The 9,023-nt window shown below is 39.4% G+C and overlaps 1 pseudogene; it reads right to left on the bottom strand.

Annotated features, from left to right (window-relative positions):
• Nucleotides 1-6,285: 6,285 nt before the first annotated feature.
• Nucleotides 6,286-8,427, bottom strand: LOC148999785 (L-type lectin-domain containing receptor kinase IX.1 pseudogene; annotated as a pseudogene).
• Nucleotides 8,428-9,023: the final 596 nt, after the last annotated feature.

The following is a 9,023-nucleotide window of genomic DNA, read 5'->3' as shown; positions in this document are numbered from 1 at the left end:
CTAGACGTGCACCACATCAAACTCAAAGTCTTTATCTAACTTCTGAAACTCCCAATAAGTTTCATTGATTTATTCATTGATTTATTATTATTATTTGCCTAAAAGTTAAAGTTTCAACTTCAGTTCTACACCAATCTTGCCATTGGAACAATCCCAAACTTTGGGGATCATCCTTTATATCATGAGTTGTTGCATAATCCTATTCGGCGGCACAAGCGAATATCCTGCAAAAAAGCATGCTCGATCGGGTGGGTCAAGGTATGTCTCCAACGAGCAAGTTAGCAAGGGATCGAACCAGGAGAATGAATAGGAATGAAGTATTCACTATTGCTTACCTTCCTCCGATCTTTAGATTCATTTATATAGATTCTAGGACGTTTACCTGCCTTTTAGTGATTGAGTCTTGCTTGGACTCTTGCTAAAGATTGAATCCTGCTCATACTCTTGCCGATGAGTTCGCTCCGGACTCTCTTATCCGGATAACCTCTTAACTTTATCTACTCGGTAGTTGGTTACGGTTAGGAATTTGGTTACTCTTAGATGACTGATTGTTATAGTTGAATAGTTAATCAATTAGAGCCAAGCTGGTCATTGGTCGGACAAGACCATGGTCAATTCATCAAACCGGATACTGATCGGACCAAACCATGGTCGGTTCGACTTGTATATATTTAGTTATTAACATAAGCCTCCAGTCACTAGGAATCCATGATCCCGTTCATGATCCTAGGGATTATATTCTCTCCCGATCAAAGTGTTATTGTTCGGTTATTGTGGGATTTTGCTTGGGAGCAGTTCCTATGTGGCACTGCTCCAAGCAGCCAACGGTAGGATTTTAATTTTGATGTTAGATTAAATCTCCTTTGTCCATTATGAGAATGTGCATTAAATACCAACTTAAGTGCGACTAAACCGATTTCTTCAATTGACCCAAACGGTTCAAGCGACTCAAACGTATGCTAATAGACCAAACCAACCATTGGAGAGATGCAATGCGTCTTCAACCTTAGAAGAGAAGAGCTTGGGTTAAAGAGAGAGAGAGAAAGAAGAAGAAACGATGAAAAAAAGATTTGTTTCTCTTAGAATAGGCACAAGAGAAGCAGCCTCAAGCCACTCAACATGAATAAACTGACCCAGTTGAATCTTATCACTAAGGATCAAATCGTCGTGTTCATCTGGTAGAGATACATAGGTAGCATGAGAAGAATCTGATACTTTGAGATAAAACCCTTGATTTGGGAAGAGCTCTCCTCCTGTAAGTGCAGGAACAATACTAACAAGCTTAAGCAGTGACAATCGATACTCCCCTGCAACCTTCACATTTGTATTCATATGCTGTAAAAGCTTCAAGAGAACACCAGGGACCAAACTCGCCATTACCAAACCTTAGATTACGCATCACTCTCCAAAAGCCAGATGGGGAATAATCTCCATGGTTATGAGCGTGATCAAGACGACAAAATCCTATGAGCTCGACATAGAAACAATTAATGAAATACTATACTAACCGATCTTAAACGCATGGAATTTAAGAAAGAGTAAAAAGCACCCAATGCCCAAATCGAAGAAAGAGTAAAAGGCACTCAATACCCTAATCCAATAATAAAAACCTCGCAATTTGAATAGAGCTTGTGAAGGCCAAGAGCTGAAAAGATGAAAACCTAGAGAATGGAACGATTGAACTTCAGTAATCCAGATTGGAAAGTTGCTTTTGTTAGTCCTCTAAAAAGATTTGAAACAGTATACTCCAAATACACAACAGAGAAATCCCAGAACGAGATGGAACTTGGCAGTTCAGATTTTAATAAATGAACGCAGCAGCTGAAAATCTCTGAGCAAGACGGGAAGGTCCAGGTGCGAGAATAGCAAGAGGAGCAGGAGGGTTGTTGGCAAAATAGATTAAAAAGTGAACTCTATAATTGCTTCAAGACTAAATGCTTCACTGAAACAGAGCTATAATTATTAACTAGAATCCCACAGACAGGCATATTCACGAAAGGATCCCTTCCCGCCTTGCTCTTCTTCTTCTCCTCCTCTTTGAAAGTACAAGAAATTAGAATTGTAGATGGGTGTTCAGATTTCAGAATCAGAACAGAGCTTGCATGAATCCAAGAATCTGCTTCATTTTCTTCTTATTCTTTCTCTCTCTCTCTCTAACCTAGGCTCTTCTCTTCTAAGCCCACTTCTCTCTCTCTCCAAAGTAGATTCTTTCAATCTGCCCACATCTTTAGCATTTTGAAGAGGGTTCTCTGTTTGTTGTAGCTCTCCGAAGGTTGAAGACGCAGTGCATCTCTGCAATGGTTGGTTTGTCTATTAGCATAGGTTTGAGTCGCTTGAACCGTTTGGGTCAGTTGAGAAAACCGGTTTAGTCTCACTTAAGTTGGTATTTAATACACATGTTCATAATGGACAGTAGAGATTTAATCTATACATGAAGATTAAAATCCTACCGTTGGCTGCTTGGAGTAGTGCCACGTAGGAACTGCTCCCAAGCAAAATCCGTCATTGTGAGCTCCATGCACGGTCCATGTTTTGGATATCGAAAAGACTCATTTATGAATAGCCGTTTTTCACACACCTTAGCTAACATACTTACTCCGAGAATCGCATTGCTTATGACACTTGTTGTGTCACGTCGTATCAAGCCATTATTGCTTTTCAAATTTTAAAAGTCTTTTGATTTTGTCCATTCATCTGTTGCCACCATTCATCCTTGGATGAGAATCTTCTGCCTTTTGAATCTCCATCGTTGATAGAAATTGTTCATTAACCATTGGATGAGAATATTTTGTCATTCCAAAGGTCATTACATCCATACCGTTGACGGATGTTTGTTTTTTGTCCGTTGGATTAGAATTGAATAGAAGGTATATATTTCCTTCTTCCTCTTCTTCTTATTCACATTTCATTTCCTGCGAGTTCTGTATTTTTGAAGAGATTGCTACTTTTGTGCACTTGAAGACATCCATCCTTCTTCACCTAGTCATCTCTTACGCCCATCAGTAAGTTGCTCTTTCTTGTCTTTTCTGTCCTTCTTTTTGTTCTTCGCATATGAGAGTGTAACAGAGACGAGATAGAAGGGTATATGCTCCTTCAGGATGTTTGTTCTGCTCAGGTCAACCACCTCTGCTCAGATTTGTGGTCAAATTTTTGCGTTGCCCGTTAGTTTTTGCTTCTGCAGTGGGCTCCTTTTGAAACTCTATGGTTTCAAATATTTTAGCTTGTTTGTGGCATTGCTCCAATAGATCTGCATATGTTTCCGGCATATTTAACAAAAGACACTCCAAGAGTCCCTCATGATTGAGTCCCTGATATGAAGCATGAAAGGCTATCTTTTTGTCAAGATTTTCTATATGAATGGTCAGGTCGTTAATCTTCGTAGATAACTTTTGATCTACTCTGGACGCCTTTGTTTGATGGCGAACAAGGTATCCACCCTTTTCTTTGTGTTTACTCCACTTTGGAAGCGAGATAAGAATACCGAGGCCAAGATGGTCAAAATTCTCTATTGTATTACTCTAGAGTCCCAAGAACCATTCAGATGCTCATCCGATGAGTGAGGCAGGGAAAATCCTGCACATTGTTGCGTCACTATGTCTGTATGAAGACATAATAGATTTATAATGCATTATGTGATGCCTTGGACACTTCGTCCCATCGAACATAGTAAAAGTTGGGCACTTGAAATTTCTTGGCATCTCTGCCTCTAAAATTTCTCGGACAAATGGATCTTCCTTCAAAACTAGATATAAAGCATCCTTCCCTGAGTCTTTCAACTTCTTTAATTTTTCGTCCAACTCTTCAAATTGTCTGTTCACGTAATTAGCATGTTGCACGGGAAGTTCATTATCTTCTTCATCATGGACGTTATCTTTTGGTCAAGAGCTGCTTTCTTGATCATCTAGGTGGTTAGCTGGAGGAGGGTCCTTGGACGCTCCTTCACGTGGAGGTCGGGATGCTCCCCAACCTTTTTTCCCCCTTCTCTTGGTTTCTTTGAGATGGTCGAGTCCCATGATTGGGGATATGTGCTCAACCTTCCTTCCATCGCACACGAGCAGGTCTTCTCCATCACCATCAAGATTGATGGGAATATTTTGTGAGCCTGTTTTTGGTACTGTTGTTACCTGCTAACGAAAGCTTTCCCTAATCAGTTCATTCAGGTCTAGAATTTGCTTTTGCAATTCGTTGAATTGATCCATAGTTACGAACTGGTCGGATAAATCTGGTAGGGTATCGTGTTCAGGAATTTTTTCAAATTCCTTACGATGTTTCCCTTTATTGATCACCTTCTCTCCACTTGATTCGTTCCCAAGTAATAAGCTTGATCTGGTATGCATGATGACTTTTCGATCAGTTTCCCACGGACAACGCCAATTGTTGTTACAAAATCCTGTTCAGCAGCACAAGCGAATAACCTACAAAAAGCGTGCTCAATCGGGTGGGCCGAGGTACATCTCTGACAAGCAAGTTAGCAAGGGATCGAACCAAAAGAATGAATCGGAATGAAGTATTCACTATTGCTTGCCTTCCTTCTATCTATAGATCCATTTATATAGATTCTAGGAGGTTTACCTGCCCTTTAGTGATTGAGTCTTGCTTGGACTCTTGCTAAAGATTGAATCCTGCTCGTACTTTTGCCGACGAGTTCGCTCTGGACTCTCTTATCCGGATAACCTCTTAACTTTATCTGCTCGGTAGTTGGTTACGGTTAGGAATCTGGTTACTCTTAGATGACTGATCGTTATGGTCGAATAGTTAATCAATTAGAGCCAAGGTGGATATTAGTCGGACAAGACCATGCTCGGTTCATCAAATCGGATACTGGTCGGACCAAACCATGGTCGGTCCGACTTATATATATTTAGTTATTAACATCATGTAACCTAATAGCTTTCTCCAAGTTTCACCTTATTCCAATTACTTTATATCCCATATTTCAAGAAACCCGATTATTCTTAGTCATTCCAAGATACCTTATTTTATGAGTTGAGATCCAAGAAAGCTGGTCCTTCGCTTATATTATATATCAGGGTCGTTGCATAGATCGATGTTCCAAAACAATCATTAAAGACTGGTGTTGCAAAGAAACAGATTCATGTTATACTTGCTAGCTGATCTCGTTCGATCCATTAGATTTTATATAGTACAGTGCAGGCAAAGTATACAACTGGAAAAATCGCGTCTCTGTCACAACCATAATGGTTAATGCTGGTGGATTGAAATCAATTGGTTTTTGTGGCTATGAATTATTGTGTTGCCATGGAAGGCGAGGAACGACCCGGAAGGGAAAATCCACTGGAAGACGATTCCCTAATGTGGGTGGAGTTTGGACATCGAAAATGTACTTCAAAAGCAGGAGTTGATGACATTAGTAACGATCGGGTCAAGAGAGTCTGTGAAAGTCTCTGTAATTCTTCATCATTGATTGATTCCTTTGAGCTCTCTCTACAAGCTAACAAGATCCAGGAGTATATGGGACAGATGCTCAGAAAAGCCGTTCTCTTTTAGTTGAGTGATTTCAGCTCTAAAGAAAGAAAGACATGCATATAGGTTTCTGCATAACAATTCAAACCAAAGCATTCATGTCGGTCACAACTCCACCATTGGAAGATCCATTTTCGCTGTTTTTCCAATGTGAAGCTTGTATCAGGGTAGAGGTCTATGTTCTCCACTGATTTTTCTACCATAGAGTTGTGATTTACTTCTAAATATTGATTAAATGAATCAGAGGTAGGATTTTCATGAGAGCATTAGATATCGTGGTGCAAATTGTGCTTCTCTTATAATTTTCATTAGTACCATTTATTAATATTATTATTAGAGGCAACGGTTCATTAATTTACTTCATCAAGGACAAGGTGCAGCCGTACGTTAAATATACATCAGTCATATTCTTGGTAAGTGGTGAAATTTTCAGTCCAATTCAATTATGTCAAAATCATAAGGAAGAATAGATCAACAACTCTAACCATTTTGGTGGAATACAATGACTAGAGAAACACATTTCCTCATGACAACTAGAACTTCTTTATCCTCTATTGATACATCATTGAAAACAATAATTATTTTCACAAAATTGTTAGTATTCATTGTACTTTTCTTCTCATATATAATATTAGAACATGTTTAATTCTACTTAAACAAAAAATATCTAAAAACAATTTCAAGTTCGAAAACAAGATATGTAATCACAAAGGTACATTAAAAATTTTAAAAGGAATTATTATTTTTATTATTTTTTTTTTTTGGGGGGGGGGGGAAGGGAGTGGGGGATGGCAATACACATTACCATTGTGAATTTCTCAAGAGAGATATAGATGGAGAAGATGAATCAATTGATGACCTGTCTAACTTGGATGAATTAGTTGTGCCGCTACTGTATGAAGGTTGGGATGATGAAATTGAGAATGTAGACAAACTGAATGAAGCGGGCATAGGCATCTTAGATGGAAGAATGGGCAATGGAGCATCAAATTGGAGAACGTGAATAGCTTTATCAATGGAAGGTCTAAGTTTGTAGTTTGGATGAGCACACCATAGCCCAACAATCATCAAGCACTCTACTTTTCTCTCGTCAAAATCCATACCTTGACTTGGGTCAGCAGCTTCTAGATGTCTTTGTGTTTCATAGAGCTTCCAAACCCAATTTACCAAACTTACTTCATCAGGGTCAGCCCTATTCTCAACCGACCTTCTCCCACAAGCAATTTCTAAAAGAACAATGCCAAAGCTATATGTATCAGCTTCTTTGGTAGCCTTACCATGGAATACATATTCTGGAGCCATGTATCCCATGGTACCAGCTATGTTGGTTGTCTGTGTTTGTGGGGCTATAATATTGTCACCTATGGAACTATCTATGCTGGTGGTTGCTTGTGAGTACTCTTCCTCGTGTTTCACAAGCTTAGCCAAACCGAAATCCCCCAGTTTAGCACTGAAATGGGTATCCAGAATTATATTGCTGGATTTAATATCCCTATGGACAATGCATTGTTCCCACCCTTCGTGCAAATATTGTATGGCAAAGGCTAAGTCAAGAGCTATCTTGTATCTCAAGTCCCATGTTAGGGAGCCTCTGTTTCGAAATAGATGGAAATCAAGACTTCCATTGGGCATGAACTCATATACAAGTAGAAACTCTTTCTTTTGGTGGCACCAACCAATGAGTTGCACAAGATTCCTATGCCGCAATCGACTAATGATCTTCACCTCCGATGCATATTCCTTTGTGCCCTGTTTAGACCCTTTAGAGATCCTCTTCACGGCAATATCCTTGTTGAGATCGCTTAAGAAACCTCTATAGACCCCTCCAAAACCTCCCTCTCCAAGCTTTTGTTCCTCATTGAAATCCCTTGTTGCTCGAGCCAATTCAGCAAATGTGAACTCCCTAGGACCTGTGGGCACATCTAAGATCACATCATCTTCTGCTACGCTTTGTCGTTTCTTTCTCCGAACCCAAAGCAAACCCAAGATGGTACCAATCACTGCAACACCTCCAGCCACAGCCAGTCCCACGACCATCGCTACATTTGTACCCTTGCTTGCAATTGTGTTATTATTCGAATTCTCAATTAATTCCAAACTCGAATGGAAATCCCAGGAATTGAGTTCATGTATCTCAAAAGAACTCCCGGTCGATGAAGAGAATCCAACAGTGACATTTTCTGGTAGAATTTCACTGAGATCAACAATATAGCTGACACTACAGTTCCCATAACAAAGAGATTTATTAAAACAAGTCAATGCGACACTCAAGTTGTGGGAACTTGAATCATAATCAACCCATGCCTCCCAATGGATACGTCCAGTTCTCGTCGTGCTCCATACAGTAGAATTAAAACATGTATTATTGTTTACAGATATAGCGGAAGAGATATCGATACCTATGTGATTGTCGCTTGGGTCCCAACCATTCCGGTAAGTATCGAACTCCGCCGCAACAACAGAATTATTGGTTTGAAGACCATTGTTGTCGAAAAGACCAAGACCACCACCATTATGATCAGCCCTGCAGGTTACAGAATTATTGGGAGCAAGGAAGAAAGCAAGACCATCTCCGTGGCAATTTAAGCAGCCTTCTCCCAAGGTGAAGACGAAATGGGTTGTGAAGTTGGTTAAGTTGGTGTAGCCTGTATGGTTGTCCCAGAGCTGAACTGGAGTATTATAAATCACAGCACCTGTACTACCATTAAGGCCTACACCAACTCTATTTAGTGTGAGTTCGATCACTGGATCAGAGGGTGATGCATCTCCCTGGAGCGCGATGCTCCCAACAGGCGCCACTATTGAGCCACTGAAATTGGTAAAATTGAAACTCAACGATGATGTTGCAGGAGGGAGCAGGGTTAAAAGAAACAAACAGAATGAGCAGTACTGAAACAAGAGAAGGAAATAGTAGTTGCAGTCCCCTGATGAGATAAAAGCCATGATTTTGGTTAGTTAATGGCTTGACGCAGAAAATTGTCGAGGGAACTGAAGAAGATTTGTAATTCTTGTAAACTGTTAATGTGAAAACTCTTCAAGAAAAAGGATATATATATATATCTTATACACGAAAATCAGTTGAATCTGCTTTCGTTGAAAAATGAGAAGAGTTCTCCATGCAAACCCATCAGGGTGTTTAATAAATCACATGGTATCTTTGCCTGACAACAATACAAGGGAAGTCATGAAGTCATGATCAATGCGTAAAAAGCTACACTTTGGATCATGCCAATACAAAATAGATTACATAGAACATTTATAAAAGAATAAAAGTAAAATAACCCAGATATAATATTATAACCCCGTTAAGTAAGCACACGCCATAACCCAGATATAATAGGATTCACATCCCCTGTAATTCATTTTTCTGCAATTCCCTCGTATGATTGTGTCATGTGGCATTTAAGTAATCCAATGGTTATTCAATTTAAACTAAATTTGAACTGTATTTAAACCCACCCATAAATTTGAATTTTATTGAAATTCTAGTTTGTTGGATTCACATCCTCTGTAATTCCTTTCTCTGCAATTCCCACAAT

The sequence above is a fragment of the Hakea prostrata genome, chromosome 11 (genome assembly GCF_041222555.1).
Source record: "Hakea prostrata isolate BN-2017 chromosome 11, UWA_Hpros_2, whole genome shotgun sequence".
Lineage (NCBI taxonomy): Eukaryota > Viridiplantae > Streptophyta > Magnoliopsida > Proteales > Proteaceae > Hakea > Hakea prostrata.
The sequence above is the reverse complement of the archived record's forward strand: the minus strand, read 5'-3'. Positions and strand labels throughout refer to the sequence as shown.